This window comes from Vombatus ursinus, unplaced genomic scaffold (assembly GCF_900497805.2).
Source record: "Vombatus ursinus unplaced genomic scaffold, bare-nosed wombat genome assembly UNPS02014816.1, whole genome shotgun sequence".
Classification (NCBI taxonomy): Eukaryota; Metazoa; Chordata; class Mammalia; order Diprotodontia; family Vombatidae; genus Vombatus; species Vombatus ursinus.
Window position 1 is genome coordinate 18208248 of NW_020954594.1, and position 19028 is coordinate 18227275.

A 19028-nucleotide genomic window follows, 5' to 3' on the forward strand; every position below is an offset into this window, starting at 1 on the left:
CAATAAGAGAAAGGGGGTGGGGCATGATGAAAAAAGGAATGGAGGATTAAGGGAGGCAGTAGTAAAAAACAAAGCAGACTTGAGAAGGGAAAGGAGAGGGAAAGAGAGAGAGAGAGGAAGAAACAGAAGAAAATGGGATAGAGGTAAATACACAGTTAACCATAACTGTGAGTCTGAATGGTATGAGCTCACTCATAAAACCGAAGTGGAGAACAAAATGGATTAGAAAGCAGAATCCAACATTAAAAGAGTCATATCTGAAACAAAAAACCACATACAGAGTTAAAATAATATTATGCTCCAGCTAAAGTAGAAATGGCTATAAAACTGTGCCTACCCTTTGACACAGCAATACTACTACTAGGTCTGCACCCAAAAAGATTAAAGAAAAAGGAAAAGGACCTATATTCACAAACTACATATACATACATACATATACATATATATGTATGTATGTATGTATGTATGTATGTATGTATGTATATGTGTGTGTATATTTATAGCAGCTCTTTTTGTGTTGACAAAGAATTGGAAAATTAGGGGATGCCCTTCAATTGTGGAATGGCTTAACAAGTTCTGGTATATGATTGTGGTGGAGTGCTATTGTGCTCTAAGAAATGATGAGGAGGATGGTTTTAGAAAAGAACATGAGAAGAACTGATGCAAAATTAAGTGAGCAGAGCCAGAATATCATTGTACACAGTACCAGCAATATTTTCAAGATGATTAACTGTGAAAGATTTAACTGCTTTAATCAATACAATGACCCAAAGCAATTCCAAAGGAATCATGATGAAAAAAAAAGATATTATCTCCAGAGAGAGAACTTAAGAACTCTAAGTGATTTCACATGTATAATTGATATATTGCTTGTATGTATAATTGATGTATTGATGTATTGCTTACCTTCTCAGTGAGTGGAGGAGGGGTGAGAGGTAGGGAGAGAATTTGGAACACAGAATTTTTAAAATGTTTAAAAATAAATAGTAAATTAAATTTTTAACAAAAAAAGGATAGCTGTCATATCCATTAAGTCTAATCTTCCTTCTATATACTATAGAAGGCATATAAATGCCTTCTATTTTCTTCTAAATATATTTTCTTATTTATCTTTTCTTTTCTCTTGACCTCATAAGATGTTGTTCCTCCTCCTGGCCAAGGCTAAACACTTTTTTTAAAAATGCCATTGATCTTATTCTTTGGGAAGTTATTAAATTATTCCATCTTTCTCAGTTATCTCTAATTTCAATTACATTGACTTTAACAAGAATTGTATTAAGTGCCTACTACATACACATTACTGTGCTTTCTACATGCCTCCAAAGAAAGATGTCATACACATCCTGTTCTAAAAGTGATTACTGGGGTCAAACTGAATTTTCCCACTTAATAGCTCAATAATATAGGGCATGTAATTTATGTTCTCTGTGCCTCAGTTTATTCTATTGTAAAATTAAAATATAATTATATCCTTGAGGTCTGTTCTAATTCTAACCATCTGTGATCATAGTATAAGCCATCAGGAAATAGAGTATCTGAGCATGCTCTGAAGCAGATCACCCTCACCAGGCTTCCATGGAGATTGACATTATGCAGAGCATATGATTGAACTATCCTTGCCAAACCCTCATGACCCCATTACAATATGCTGGATGGATATGTGGCAGGAGGAAGGAGAAGGAATCAATAATATAATAAAAGCAGAAAGATATTTTAGGCGGGATTGAACTTATTTAGGTCAATGGTACTATACTAGGGTGGTAACAGAGAGAATATCAATGAGGGGAAAAATTGGAAAAATATTGAGGTGGAAAAATTAACAGGACTTGTTGACACATTCCCTGCTGTACTCACTGTCTGGGCTACTCCATCTCCTTAGCAGCCTTGTCCACCTTGGGATGACTCCACCCTAGTCCCTGCTTTCTTGATTCATGTGTCCCTGTCAGAGATTAATATTTCTTGAGGAACACTATCCATACTCACTTTGTACCCAACTCAACTTACTTTTTAATCCCATTCAATAACCATTTATTAAATACATATTCTGTGCCAGGTAGTGTGCTAAGTGCTGGGGATACAATTAATAAAAAAGAAAGACAGTCCCTGTGCACAAGGAGTTCATGATCTAAAGGGGAGACAACACACAAAAGGAGACAGGAAATCAGGGAGGAACTCTTGGGGGTATCCAGTATAGGGGGCATTTTGTTCTGTGGAGTTTAAACAGATCATAACAACAGATGCAAAGTGGAATGAGACTTTTCAGACTGTTCCACCTCCTCAGCAGGCTTACCTCCGCTTAGGTACTGTACTCCACATTTTGAATCTCATCTGTTATATTTTGTCTTCCCTTATTAAAATGGAAGCTCCTTAAGAGTAGGAATCTTCTTACATTTATATGACCATCACTAACTGTGGTGCCTATAACATATTAATCATTAGATACACATTCACTATCTATACATCATGTCATTTATCTATCAGTCATGTGAGATGTGAGAGAGTGATAACAATCAGGTTTTAAGCCTGAAAGGCAAGTTTTATTGATAGTGTCATGGATAGAAGTAAGTCCAAAGAAGCTGGTTTTGAAAAAAGAACAAAATGTTTTGTTTTATTGCACACAGTTGTTTTGAGGTGGTGTTGGGAAATCTAGGTGGAAAGTTGGGCAATTAGTGATGTGAATCTGGAGCTCAAAAAAAAAAAGGTTAGGCATGTAGAGCCATCTAAACAGAGATTATAGTGAAAATATGGTTGTAAGTATGGAAAAGGAGAGATTATATAGAGAGAAGAGAATGAAGAATAGAATCCTGGGAGGGCAGCCACGTTAGTGGTTTCAAAAAGGTGAAAGAGTTTGATAAAAGGCTGTTGCATCTGGCAATCTTGATCTCCTGGTCATCGGTGTAAATTATGAGCTTGAAAGATTCAGAGAGATAATCTTCTAGACAAGTGTGATCATTTTTCTGATGACAACAATGAGGGTCACAAAAGTTGAATAACTTTCCCATAGTCACACAAATTGTAGGTAGCAGAGCTGGAAAGGTCCTCCATCTCTATATTTAGTGATCTTTTTCCTTTTAGAGAATAGTTTCATGAAAATAGTGGATCAAAAAGTCAGATTTCAGAGTTGAATAGGTAGTAATTGATGAAGATGTGCCTTCTCTGTTTTATTTTTTCCTTGTATCCTCAGTGTCTTGTACATGGCAGGTAATTAATAAACAAGTGTGCAACTGAAGTCAGTAGAATTATTCAAAGTCATATAGTTAATGAATTATGGAGCCAAAACTTGAGCTAAGTTCTCCTGACTCCTGGTCGTGTGTTCTTTCTCCTATACACCACTTGTCTTGGTTTTAGATGACTGGAGAAAACCTGTTTGGTCCTACAGAGAAATTTCAAAGCAGATCTTTTAAAGTCTCTGACTCAGGTTTCTTTAGTTATTAAAAGTTTTTGTATGTTTATCTTTTACAAAGAAGCAACTGGAACATCCTTTCTGCCACTCCCCAGGACCATAGGAAGGGCCCTTTTAGAGCAAGGAAATTAAAGACAACTCAGTTGTGATAGGTAGGTGCCCAGTAGGCCATCTTTACAGTTGAGGCTACAGGGTTGATAACATTTTTCAACTTATTATATGACATTGAGCTAGTTGTTTAACCTATCTGGGCCTAAGTTTTCCTCTTTGTAAAATTCAGATAACTATATTAGGAGAAATGGAGAGCAGCTGGTGGCCATACTCTGTATAATAACCTTTCATACACTGGAAAAACCATTTTCTTACTAAAAGGGATCATAAAACATTTTGCAAATAAAAATATGCTCTGTGAATACATAATAACAGTAAGACTCAGATAATGAGTGTTACATTAAAACTAGTATTAGGACTGAAGTCACCATGAGCCCATTACTCCCCGACCTCATAAGCCCACCTTTCCTTTATAGTTTGATTCCCTTTATTTTGTCTTAGGGATTTCACTCAATGCTTTGTTTCATTGTGCTTATTGTTCTTGTGCTATGTGTAACCTGCCAGGTTTCCTTGTAGCTTAATTTTTGCTGCTGAAGGTAATATACCATTGATATCATTTATACTTCTCTACTGGGATAGATTTAGCATAGGGCAGTGGGACCATATGTGTACATACAGAGATAAGGCAACATTATGGCATAAAAGTTTTATATAGATTGATAATGTACTGAAAAAGATAACAGATTTTGTCTTACCCAAAAGGACAGTTTCATCCTCACAGTAGTAATATGTTGACAACTCTTGATATCACATCTGGTGTTCAAAATGTAAATGAGCCATGATAATAATTATGCTGTTGGACAAAAAGACTAAATGGCATGGAACAACCAACCTGCCCTGTTGTCCTGGAAATTGCATACTTTGAAAATAATCTTATATTTGCACTTGCACATAATGCCTAACGCTGCCGAATGCCATCATTTGCTTCTTTAGACAGAATACAAAATTTTAACATTGTGAGTCTCTGATTCTACCCCTTCATTTCACATTTCAAATATCTACCTATAAAAGAATCCTAGGTTTCTGGCCATATTAATTCTGAGTTATTGCTATTTTAAATTAGACAATCATAAAATGTTTCAAGCTAAAAGGAATCTTAGAGATCATCTAAACCAATGGCATTATTTTACAAGTAAGAAACCTGAGAACCATGGTTACGTGGCTTAGCCAAGGTCACACAGGTATTGAGTGCATGACAGAGACAAGACCAATCCAGTCCAAATCCAGAAACAATTCTTAAGTGCCTACTATGTGTAAGGCACTGTGCTAAATCCTAGGGATACAAAGACAAGGCAAAAAAGTATATTCAATGAGCTCATATGCTAAGCAAGTGTGTATATACAGTTAGACTAAAGGTAGCATGACCTAGTAAGTGGATAGAGTGCTTGGAGTTGGAATCAGGAAGATTTGCATTCAAATCTCAATTTGGAATTTGCTAGCAGTATGATTCTCAGTGACTCTCTTAACTTCTTTATCTTTTAATTTTCTCATTTGCAATATGAGTTAGTTGAACTCAGTGACCTCTAAAATATCTTCCAATTCTAATTCTATGATCCTCTGATCCCAAGCCTTATTTATCTTAGTCCAGTGCTCATTCCATAGCAGACATACTTTTCCTATTGTCTTCACAATGTAAATACTTTTCATATTTTCTTTGGTTATCAAGTGGTTCTAAGAGAATGAATATGGTCTGATATTTTTTCTTCTCTGATTCTTCTATGCTGCTAATACAGTTTTACCTTGAAAGTAAAGACAGGAAACACTTCTCATTTTGTCCATTTCATAATTGGAGTTATTGAAATTTACTAGAAGTCTTTTACAAATATTCAGGAAAACGCAAACTGACTGTCATATGTGCATAGTGAAAAAAGTAAATGTCTAAAATCAGAAAAAAAATTGCTCTCTGGCATGTATTATTGAATTCAGAATAATCACAATAAAGACACAATTAAACACAAGCTAATCTAGTGAAGCGTAAACTGTATTTTTCCAAGTTTTTATCTGCTCTTCCAAACAACAGAATTTTCCAAAACTGATTTAGGCAAAATGGACTTCACTAGTTTCCAACAATAGGTCCCAGCCCAAGCTTCACTTGGTCATTGTTTAGGCCTTGATGGATCAGAATGAGTGTAAATAGTAATTTTTCTGTTTTAGCCAGAAACCCTCAGAGTCTTCCCCTCCCAGATTGATTCTTTCTTTTTTTTGACTAGGTAAAAGAGGCCATTTTTTTTTTGCCTCATGTCTCATCTACCCTTAATCACTGAATGGGCATTGCCACAGTCAAACTGAGATCTGGAAAAGACCTTAGCTTAAAAAGACCAAGTCAGGGGCAGCTAGGTGGTGCAGCGGATAGAGCACCAGCCCTGAAGTCAGGAGAACCTGAGTTCAAATCTGGCCTCAGACCAAACACTTGACATGTACTAACTGTGTGACCTTGGGCAAGTCACTTAACCCCGACTGCTTCACTAAAAAAAAAAATATAAAAAGACCAAGTCTCCCAATGCATCCAGGGCCATCTCCAGTCATCCTGATCTTTATCTTGCCACTGGACCCAGATGTCTGTGGAGGAGAGAGTAAGGCTGGTGACTTTGCATAGCCTTCCCTCACTTAAATCCAATTCACTTGCAAGTCATGGCATCACTATCCTGATGTCATGGTCCTCTTTGAAAACAAAGGACAAACAACAAGAGGTGACTGAAAAAAGGAAAGATATGTGTTTAGAAAATTCAACAAAAATATTCATGTGGTTTGGTTTAAAATGAATTTTAAAATGTAAGATATTATTTTTTAAACATTTTGACCCTAAAGAAGTTTAAAATATTTTATTCTCTCTCTCTCTCCCTCCCTCTCTTTTAGTTTGGAGTAGTGGAGGAGGGAAAAGAAAGGGGGAACAAGGGAAGAAGAAGTCAATGATATAAATATTTTGATCTCTAGCTCTGTGTGTAAGTGTACTATATGTTTAGGCAGAGTAAAGGAGGTCTAATTTCCTGGATGGTTATTTCCAGGCTAACTTCAAATTGGCTTCTCCATCATTTGAAGCTCTAATGAGTTATACAACAAAGTCAGGGAAATATCTTCAGAAATAATCTCTTAAAATGCATCTATCAAAAGGACATTAGTAGTCCCTTTGGACATTGGGAGGATAAGCATCTGTGAGAACTCCAAAGAAGTCCTACACAGACATGCTGTGAAGGTAATTCTATGTTCTTAGTCATTTATGCATGTGAATCACAAGATCTTGCCAACTTTACCAATTTGCAAAGGTTTCAAAACTGTATTTTTATTATTGTTGAATCAGCCTAGCTAAGATGGGAGAAACTTCACCAGGTTGGCCAAAGGGTAATGATATTTTTAGCCACAAAAACTATAGAAAAACTTTGACTAAATTGTAGAAGGATTGTGTTCTGAGGTGAAAGAAGTATCCCAACTGATAACATTAGGGATTCTTGGAGTGTTGAATCATAATGAGAAGTTTCAGTAAGGTAGAAATAGTCTAGGAGATAGAACAATGATAGGCATTGACAGGCAACGTGAGAGATTCAACACATGGAAGAGTATATGTAGACAAAGAAATATTTGTGTGTGTGTGTGTGTGTGTGTGTGTTGTGTGGGTGTGTGTGGTGGTAGTGGTGGAGGGGCAGAAAAAAACAGAATTGTAGGTGTCAACATGGTATGAATTATAAAAGTCAATAATAATTATAAACTGAGAAGCATTATGGCGTAGTGGGATGAGGACTGGCTTTGAAATCAAGAAGACTTGGGTTCAAGGCCAGCCTCTAGCACCTGCTGGCTTTGGAATCCTGTTTAAATCACAACCTTTCAGTGCCCCCTTTAAAGCATAAGATCAAAAAGAGGTGCTTGTCTGCATTGGTAAAGGGAGTTCTTTACACGGATGAAATCAAAAGTCTGAGTCAGAAAAAGAAAATTACAAGTTAACCTTAAAATCCTTAAGTACCCAAGATGGAGTTGGGGCAAAAAGTTGGAGAAATTTCTTCAACCTCACTTTTGTTTATGGCTATCTGAAATTCTGTGTCAATAAGAATATAAAAGTAAATGTATAGTATGGTCTTAGAGAAGAAAGCTGAACATTCTGTTCTGTACTTGAATGGTCCAAAAAATCAGGCTTCATAGAAGATTCACATTTGAACTATATTGATTCTTTCCTTTTCCATTCTAACCTATGAAAGAAATGAGTAAACAAAAGGGAAATCTGACTTTATTGTAAGAAAAGCTTCACAACAGAAACTGGTCAATTAGATGATTTCTTTTAAATTCAGCATCAGTTGATTGCTTTGAAGTAATTGACCTTCTACTCATTAAAACCCTCACACTTTCTTCTTTTCTTATTTTTTATCAGATAATTTTGTTAATTTTGACTTTGAAAAGACTCTAATTATTGAATTAAAGTAAGATTTCCTGAGGCTGAAACTGCTGGATTACTCTAAAATTTAAGAGATGATCCCACAAAAGTACACATGTTTACAACCTGGTGGGAAACTTCCTTCTACCACCTGTCTTTATTTTTTATTAGGATGCTTGAACATGGTTTTCTTCAGAGATTCTTTAATATATATACATATATATATGTATTATATATACACATATGTGTATATATAATACATATATTTATATATATATAGTTTTCAATATTCACTTTTATATGATTTTGAGTTCTAAATTTTTCCCACTCCCTTCCCTCACCTCTCCCCAAGATGGCATACAATCTGATATAGGCTAAATATATATTCAATCATATTGAACATATTTCCACTTTAGTCATGTTATAAAAGAAGAATCAGGACAAAAGGGAAAAACCATGAGGAAGAAAAAAAAGAGAGAGAAAATAGTATGCTTCAATCTGCATCAGACTCCATAGTTCTTTCTCTGAATGTGGATAGCAAAGCTGGTTACTGCATCATGTTACTGTTACTGTGAACAGTGTTCTCTTGGTTCTCTTCAGAGATTCTTAATAGTCTGGCACTTAATTTTGACTTGGCATAATAAATCAATTTAATGAATTAGGTTTACGAGAATTATGTATGCTACAGGTAATATGCAAGGTTCTAGTATTTAACAGAAATAGTGATTTTTTTTTCAGAGTTCTAGAATTTGAACAAGTCATACCTTCTATGGACCTTGAGTGCTTCATCTGTAGAAATAGGAATTAGATGAATTCTAGGCTCTTCTATCTCTTAAAGTACATAGTTTCAGACAAACAGTTCTTCTATAGATTTCTAGAATTCAATGAAGATTTCCTCAGAAAATTACACAAATTTATTCGTACTCTAAGTATACTAACATTGTATTATATTTATGGAGAAGAAGGAAGGAAGAACACCAAACTCAAAATTTAGGGATATAAAGCCTCGATAGGAAAAAAACCATAAATGGGCTAGGTATACTAGTTCTCTCTAAAGACAGACAACAATAAAATTCTTTCACAGACTTCAAACCACTAACAAATAAGGGCACAGTTCAAAGTATATTTACTATGATGAATTGACTATTAAAGTTTTAAATGTTTTTATTCATTATTCAATATGTGGTTATAGGAAAGAGATCTGGCCTTGGGAGCAGGAAGAAAAGGATTGATGTTCTTCCTCTGCATATAGTGATGGACAAGTTAGTTAGCCCTCTAAGACTAAAGTTGCAGAGAGAGTGTCACCCTACATTGGGAGAGAGAATTTCCTCACTGGGAATATCTCAAACCAATGAAATCACAGATCTGGTAAGAAAATAAAACAAAACATTGATAAAACTTTGAGTGGCAACTCATATAAAGTACTACTTCAGGTGCAATTAGTGACCAAAAGTGTCTGACATCACTAAGCTTATTTTTATAAGAGAATTAAGATGTCCTTAAACAATTATAATAAAAGGCATAAATATAGTGACTTTTAGTCATTAAATTATGATAGCTTACTCTTAGCATATTTCTTGAACTCACTTCCAAGTAAAGGTCCAAACCACTTAACATTGTGCTACCTCCCAAGGCCAAAAATCATTTTGGTCCTCTTGGAACACAAAGGACACAATCAAGCAACCACTTACTAAACATAGGTTAGAAAATTTAGGGGCCTTTAAAAAAGAGTACCACTCACCAGGAAAAATCAAAGAGAAGGCCTGGAGTCTTTTCAATATGGAGAAAGTTTCCAACTATTTTAATATACCACAAATCATCTTGAATTTATTTTGTGGGTCATGCTAAGTATTCTAGTACTAATTCCTGAAACTATACCATGCACATGAAAGCCAAATCTTATGAAATTATACAGTTGTTTAAAAGCCTGGAATTAATATATAAGCATAAAGTACTAGAAGCAAACAGTAACCATATATAAAGATTTAATCACGGTAATTTAAATTAGTAAAAGGAAATTTCAGCATTAGAAAGATAAAAATGACACTCATCTCACCCTAAATTATTTGATACTTCTTTCACTCTGGTTTCTTATGATCTGCAACATTAACATTACTGAATATTTCCCTCTTTCTTTTAGAATAGAATTGGAAACCATTGCACCTACTTGTACCCATTATCTTGCAACTTTACAACAATAGGAGTAGATAACGGGTTAGTTTAATTTTGGGTTTTGACTGTACAATAGTCTGTGTCCTAATACAAGTGTGTCATTGGATTCTATGCTTAAAACTATTAAAGGCACAACCATTAGGGATAAATTCATTCTATTATTCTCAATACTAGAGTAAGTTCAAGGGAGATCCCTTTTCAGATCTTCCTTGGATTCAATGCTACAGTCAATTTAGTTTAGCAATAATAGCTGATATTTATATACCACTTTACTGTTTACAAAGCCTTTCCCCTGCTCTAGTCATTTGATCCTCACAAACAAACCTGTGAAGTGGCTATTGCAGGTATTATCATTCACTCTATTTTACAGAGAAGTAACTTGAGACTCAAAGAGATTAAATGATTTGCCATAATCACACAGCAAATATCAGAGCCAAGATTCAAATCCAAGACTCTCTCATCTCCAAATGTAGCCCTCTTTCTAGTATATTATATTGCCTCTAAGACCATCATATACTTATAAGAGCCCATGATATACTTGTTACTCTACTTGTTACTTGTTACTCTACTGCACTGTTCATCTTTTTTCACCATCTAGATTTGTAACATTTCTTAATAAATATTAGAATTAAAGTAGAATATCATTCTCTGAATGATGTTAGGATTTAGTATGTTACACCAGTTTTTTGAACATAAAGTCATAGTATAAAGAATCTGAGATACCATCATTATAAATAGAAACCCAGCTATAACATCCTTGATACCTGGCCTCTACTTGAACACTTACAGTGATTAACAAATTTACAAATCTAGACAGCTCTATATCTTAGAATAAGCTAAGTGGCACAATAGCACAATAGTAGGACTTCAAGTTGTGAGGACTTGAATTCAAATCCTGTCTTGGTTAATTACTAACTATATGAATCTGGGCAAAGCACTTAACTTCTGTTTGCTTCATTTTCCTAATTCTGTAAAGTGGGGATAATGACAGCACCTACCTCCCAGTGTTGTTTTGAAATAACATTTATAAGGTGCTTTATAAAGGTTAAAGTGCTATATAAATACTATTATTATACATTATATTTGGATATATGTCTATACATGTGTGTCCATATATTCATGTGTACAAATGGATATACATGTAAATATGTAAGCATATATAGTATATATGTATGCATGTTTATGTATACACTTGTATATATGTATAGGCATATAGATATGCCTATGAATATGTCTATACACATACATGCACCTAATATATACATATATTACTATGCACCAGCACTAGCTAAGTACTTCAGGAACTTACTCTCTAATAAAGAAGACAAGATGTAAATAAATTGATATATGTATATATGACATATACAGAGTAGAAATAAGGTAGCTTAGAGGGTAAAGAATGAGTAGCTGGGGGGGCATAGGAAAGCCTCCTGTACAAGCTGGCATTTGATCTGAATCTCGAAGGAAGCCAGGAATCCTAAGAGATAGAAGTGAGACAGGAGAGCATTGAAGGCGCTGGGGGACAGCCGGTGCCACCACATGGAGACAGGAGATGGAAGGCTGTGTGCAGAGAACATTAGGTAGACCAGTATTGCTGTAGCTTCTACTAAATGATCCTAGATCTCTAGAATTAGAATAATTCTAATTCTTACTCCATATGTGAACCACTCAAAGGTTTGAAGACAGCCAACATGTCCCACTCAAATTCCCCCTTGTTCAGACTGAAAATTCTTCCTGTGACATGATTTCTACTTTTGTTAGCAGCAGGTCTGACTCAGACCATTAATTCACACTCAATGATAAAATAAAATGAGGTACTGATAGATCATTCAAAAGTTTAAAAAATGGCTTACTTAATCATAGCATAAAAAGTATATTTTAAAAAATGCTCAAGAGTTTACATTGGTACAGATACTTGGTACAGTCACTTGTCTTCATGTGGAAATGTGTTTGGTTAACAGGGCCGGGTGTTGCCACTGGCAAGATATCTACCAAGTTTGAAGGACCTTTGCTCCACATGAGTGAGCCCTTTGTATGTCCTCAGGTGACCAGTAAACATAATATAGCTATGAAAATTGGGTCAAAGGAAATATATCTTGAGCCTTACTTATCACCTTTGACCAATCAGGTCTCACAGACAGCGTTGCTAACATTCAAGGCAAAAGTAGCTTGACCCATGTTGTAGGGTGGGATGTGACCCTGATAGATAGTGGTACCCCTTGATTATCCTGGCTACCCTACTTTGGGTGCTATTCATTTGCCAACGTTCCCCTTCAGGCCACCAAGATCTGAACACAAGGCTCCAAATCCAGTCTGATGAATACAGAATACAGAAACTACTTCCCTTTATCTGACTATGATTCAGCCTAAGACAGCAATTAGATTTTTCTTCTTTTTTTAGTAGCTAAGTAACACTGTTGATTCCTATTGAACTCATAGTCAATAAAAAAAACAACAGGTCCTTTTTTTTTTCTTCCAGATCACTACTGTCAAGCTAGTTCTAGACCATCTTTTGCATGTTTACTTCATTTCTTGAAACTAAAACCCCTACAATTTTATGTTTATCCTTACTACAATTTCATTTTATTGATTTTTATACATCATCTCAGTCTGTTGGGGTCTTTTAGAATCCTTATTCTTTGAATATTCTATTATTGCAAAATGAAGATAGAATTCACTGTTAAACTGTCAAGGATAACAGGAATTCTAAAGTAAATAAATCAAATTACAGAGCTTCAATTCAACTACAAAACTGAAATAAACATGTCATTGTATGCATAATATGAGAAAGATGGACTATTATCCATTCAAATAAAATTCATGTAACATTGATTATTTCATTTTTCACTGAGCACATAAAATAGACTACTATCTTTGTTCCTTCCTAGAATTATCTACCCTTCATATTAATGTTAAAATGACATTTTCACATCTATTTTTCATTGGAGAAAATATGTGGCTAGTTTTCTTCACATATTCCCTCCTTCAAGTCATTCTTGTCTTTAACCAGACTCTAGAATTCAATATCCAGTTAATATGTACTTTTCACCACAGCTCACATCTGCAAATCACATTGTGAAAACAGATTAAATTGAATTCTAGAAATATTTATTAAATGCTTACTTTCCCTCTTCAAGACAATGGTCTAGAAGACCTTGGGGATAAAGACCTGGGGGAAAAAATGCAGTGCACTCACATGGAACTTATAATCAATCTTACGGGTAGGATGGGAGTAGGGAGAATAGGATGGATAAGAAATGTGTACACCTGATCAAGGTAGAGTGTAATAAAGAAAAAAGAGAGGTCTAAATATAGATCTATGTAATTCAGCTTCTAGAATACCAAATCTGTATTCTCATCTCATGTTTCATCCAGTATTCTTGTGTACATTAACCAAGCCTACTTGTACACACACACACACACACACACACACACACACACACACACACACAGTGTAAGAGAAAAAGGGAGAGAGAGAGATACAAATATCTGTTTATCTCTATGTCTATCTCTACATTTTATATATTATTCTAGTGGTGTAGTTTTTCTATTACCTGAATTGCTCACCTCCAGAGGAGCACAATGGTTCCTCTAAAAGGCTTTATACCTTCTTGGTACAGGGAGGTACTAGTTATGGCCTTGAGCTAGTCTGCTTTCCTTCTCTAGATGTTGACTTTCTCTCAAAGCATCTTTAAATAATTCCTTCCTTTGAAGGAAAGTTTTCAACTTAATTTCCATATCTTCTCTTTTGGTTTGAGATGGATTCTAGTGACTAGTTCACTTCAGATTTTTTTTTCTCTTTGAGATTATTGATATCTACCACTGGTTAATCAAATGTTCAAAGTTTATAGACAGGGTTTTATTTGCATTCTTATATTAAGTAATTAACTTACTCTAAACCATTCAGAGTACCATAGATGGCACCCTTGGTGTACTTAGTGGCAAAAGCCAACTTTAATGTCACAAATCCTTTACGAGGGCTCAGTATTAAAATTTCAATAATGTTTCCAAAAATATTTTGAAGACTTAAGTCTTGAATTGTGTTCACAATATACAGTTATACTACAGATATCAGAATGTAGACATACAACCATGTAAGGGTAGTAAGTAAGACTATATGGAGTAAGTATAACATTTGAAAGGGTATTCTGTTCAGATGACCATTCTAGTAGATAAAACAACATGTTCTTTGAGAAAAAAAATTTTCTAAGATGACTTCAGAAAAATTTCCCAGATGAGCTGTTATTAATAGTGCATACCATTTTACGCTAGACAGTAGCCTGGGGTAAATGCCTAGCTACCTGTGCCTAGCTAACTAGGTTTTCAGATCATAGATCTGCCATTTTGCTCTTGCCTCTATCCTTTCATAGGTGTTGCATCCTTCTATTACAATGTAGGATGTTTATCTGTGTCCTATAACCGAATCTAATGGCTCATATGTTCCCATCTCCTTGGTCATTACCACTTATATCTTCATGTACTTAAATTAAAGTCAGCCTCCCGTATAGCATTGAAGTGTGGGATAGCAAAGCTTATTCTAGGGGCTCTATGGGAAGGAGAGGAGAACTATACAGTTGAGAGAGTTTGATTTATTGTTAACAATGAAAATGAAACTTGTGGCTTTTCAAATCAACATGATAATACCTCCTCTTGATTTTTGCTTTTCAGTGTCTCCTCCCAAAGGAGAGATGGTAATGGCTTTTAGATTCTTATTTCTGTTGCTTTTATTTTCCAACATAGGGCAATGAGGGATAGAGGTATAAATGCCCATGCTTTGTGTATTGCTCTTCATTTTTTTCATCTTTCTCTCTCTTTCCTATCTTCTCTGCTTACCACTTTCCCTTCAATTCTGTTAACCTCTCCTTATGATAAAAGTATAAGGCAACTATGAAGATTAATAGCCAAGCTGATTTCCTATGGAGAAACATTTTCACCTAGTTCTCATAATCAAATTTATCTAATATATTTTGAACAGCTAAACAATATGCTGCCCCCTGCCCTACTGAGTTATCTAGATATTGGTCTCAACTTTTCAATGATTTAATGCAGCTGTACAAATATAGATCATGAATTCACCTGGCCAAAGAAGTGTTTACATTCCACCATGTGCCCTTTGTTATACAACTTATGAATTATTAATTCTCCACACTTCCTCATTTCATTCCTTTTGCTTTTTCTGTCCAATGGCTGCTTGTTAGGATTTCCATCAGTAGGCAAAAAGGAAAAAAGAATGTGTTTTTTTTTTTTCTGAGCAAGAACATCAGGAACAGTTACCTGTAAATTTCACTATTTCCTTTTTGGAGCCTCAGATCCTAAAAAAAAAAAAAACAAACAAACAAATAAAAAACAAACAGCAATAACAGCAATATTAACAATAAGACCTGATAATTTTTTTAAAATTACTAAATACTTGAGAGCAGCAATTATGAATATCAGAGATGAAAATAGTTCAGTGATCAGTGAATAAATATTATGAAAACTTTTGTGGCTTGACATGAAATTCCTAAATAGTAGGCAGGTATTGTGTTACCTGTTAATATTGCACCTTTGATGATTAGGTGTTCCTTTTCAAGAAGTCTTCAAGGTGTTTGTTCATGAGTAAATCATTTAATCTAAGTCTCTCACATTAACAATCATAAATCCCTGATAGCAGCACATTTCAAAATTAAATGAATATTTCTTTCCTTCAAAGACATAAGAACATATTTCTATAGCAGTCTGTCTTAACAGGAAAAGTGAAATAAAGATTCGACCAATTATCTGGTAAATTATATCATTGAAGGCACTCAATCAATAAATATTTTAAGTGCCTATTGTGTGTCATGTATAGTAATAGATTTGGACACACACACACTATATATATAAAACTTCAAAAAATATACATAGGTATATATATTTTAAAGAAATTGTTTGTGGGAAGGTCACTAGGAGTTGGGGAGATTAGAAAAGGTTGCATGTAGGAGACATCACTTGAGCAGAAGGCTCAAGTGAAGGCAGTGAAGCCTTCTAAGAAGTGGTGGTGAAGTAGGAATGCATTAAAGTCATGGAGGACAGTTAGTATAAAAGCTTGGCAATGGAATATCAATGTGATGAGCAGCCAACAGACCAGCTTAGCTAGACTGTAGAGTGTGGGAAGGGGAGTAATGTAGAATAGCATTGCAAAGGCATGTGGGGACCAGGTTATGAAGGGAGCTTATATTTTATTCTAGAAGTAATATGAGGTCATTGGAGTATATTGAGTAAGAGACAGGGTCAGATAGCATTTTCTAGATAGCACTTTGAAGGTATATGGAGGAAGATGGCCTGGAAAGGGTAATATTCGAGGGAAAGAGCAATTAGAAGATTATTTAAAAATAAAATAAAAATAATATAGGTCAAAGGCAATAATAGCTTGAATTAGAAAAGTAACTGTGTGAGTAGAGAGAAAGGGGTGAATATGAAAGGTATTATGGAGAAAGAAATTACAATATTTGACAACTGATTAAATATATAGGGTGGCGGAAACTAAGGAATATATGAGGATAATACTGAGGCTGTGAACCTGTATAACTGGAATGGTAATATTGCCTTTGATGGGAAAAGAAGTCCAAAAGTAGAGTGAGATTCAGAGGGGAAGATAATGAGCTCACTTTTGGATATGTTGAGCTTGAGGTTCTGAGAGGACATTCAATTTGAAATATCTTATAGAAAACCATGCGATGAGAATTCAGTAGAGAGAGCATTGCTGGATATATAGAGTCAGGAGCCATTTACATAGAGATAGCAGTTAAAACCATGGGACCTACTTGGGTCACCATATGATAGAATAAGGACAAAAAGATTAAAAAAGGGCCCAGGAAAAGCAAGAATTAAGAGGCATGATGTTGGATGTGCAAAGAAGACTCTTGAGGATGTTATGTTGTTTTGGTTTTGCTTTATAACTTTGAGTCTAATTATGAGTAAAGTATAAATATACCTCTTGATTTATTTGGTAGTATTGGCTTATTTGGCAATCAGCTCTCCTTACCCCTCCCCTTCATCCTGCTAGATTTTTATTTAATTTTAATTAATGTTAGATGTTGATGTGTAGATTTACAAACTAATTGTTCACTGCTCCCCTTCAGTAATAGAATTTGATCTAGCTTCAAGTTATACATTAAACAAAGAAGTCAGTGGGATTTGAGGGAGAACTTGAAGACATTTTATTTAATATGACTTATTAAGAAAATGTTCCTCATAACTTGGTAGAGCATATGCTTAATTCTGAGTCAGAGAGTAAATTGCCAATATGCAGTCATTAAATAAATTTTCCAGAGTACATGTATATCTCTTTATACACTCCCATCCAATTATTGACTAGTCCTGACACTTTTTTACCTGTAAGATCTAAGACTATTCTATCTCAAGGTAATATAGCTCTATGAATGTGTGTGTGTATAGCACTCTATATTTTTTCCCATGTCCTATCTTTGAAAATGTAATATATTTCAAGTTAGTTATTCCTGAACAAGATTTTGTCCTTACTACCCTTTTAATAACTCTAATAATTTTTTGTGAAGTTCCATCTCAGACTTTCTGCAAAAATGTTAATTTTTATGCTCATTGAGTCAGAATTTCTTGGGAAGGTTTGAATTTTTCCTTCTTTTTTAGGAATGTTATTTCTTAGGTTTTACTCTGCACACTCTATCCTTAAAAACAAACAAACAAACAAAACCTCAAAACCTTTATGTGACCCTACCATCTTATATCCCTCTTTTCACAACCAAATTTTCAGAAAACACTAACTATATTATTTGTCTCCACTTTCTCATCTTCCATTCACTTTTTAATGTTTTGCAGTCTGTCTGCTGATGCTACTTCTCCACTAAAATTGCTCTTTCCCAAGTCACAACAATCTTTTTTATGATCAAATTCAATGAACTTTTCTCAGTCTCCACTCTTCCTGACTTCTCTGCAACATTTGACATTTTTATTATGATCTAAACCAGTAAAAACAGTTAAAAAAACATGATTCACCACTGAATATTGTAATGAAACTACAACAATCTTATATTTGAAACTCAAGGAGGATGTAATTGTGGTCCAAAACTCCTTACTACATGGGTCTAAAACATGAGTTACATGTTGGTTTTTTTTAACTGCCATATTCACACCAAAGCCTACTCATCTCCTTCAGCATCCCAAAGATTAAGCACGTAGTCTATGTAGCTATATAATAAAGTGGCAAACACTCTACGTCACTGACATAGGACAATTGCTTGTACATATAGACCTCTGACACTGGGTTCTGGCTTCATTCAGATCATCAACTTCGTCAGAGAACATAGTTGTCTGAGAAACCTGTAAGTCCTGCTCATACTGTGCTGCCAGTGTTGGGTCCATAACAACCTTTGGAGGTGCAAAAACAAGTGTGGCAAAAAACCAAATTAGAGTTGCCAATAAATTTTCTAGCAAGTCAAAGGATGGACTTTTCAAAGTTATGCTTAATGTTGTCTGAAATGTCATAATACTAGAGATTCTTCTTCCTATAAGACAATTATTTTGCCTTGATTTTTCTGTCCTTAATATCTACTTTGTTGCCACATAACACCATGGGGATATTTTCACATGCTTGTATCAGATCTCTATGGCAGTTAGGTACATTCTTGTAATTCTTGATGTTACATCAAATGTGCTAAAGCTACACTTATCTTGGATGCAATAACCATAATTTCTCTTGGCCAACAGTATCCCATACATAGAATTAAATAGGGCTTCTATTAGTATGGAACACCAGGGGATAGATCTCAGTACTCAAGGTGGCTATATACTTCTCAAATTCACCAGTCAAATGTCTTTTTTAAAATGTCATTTTTCCAATACCTCCATCACAAACTAATGCAAGTTAGAAATGGGCAGTTGGAGTTCTCCCTGAGTGGCAGTCATGATGGTTCTTCCATCTGTCTCCATTTCCCTTAACATTTAATGTTTTTATTACTCCCTCATATCTAGGCTTTCATGACA

General features: G+C 34.8%; 1 protein-coding gene and 1 pseudogene across 1 annotated transcript in view; one reads left to right on the forward strand and one right to left on the reverse strand.

The window, feature by feature from the left end:
• Nucleotides 1–19028, forward strand: part of LRP1B (LDL receptor related protein 1B) — a 2189733-nt gene that overhangs the window by 1563385 nt on the left and 607320 nt on the right. The window lies entirely within an intron of this gene.
• LOC114023028 overlaps nt 18258–19028 on the reverse strand; it is an 883-nt pseudogene continuing 112 nt past the window's right edge.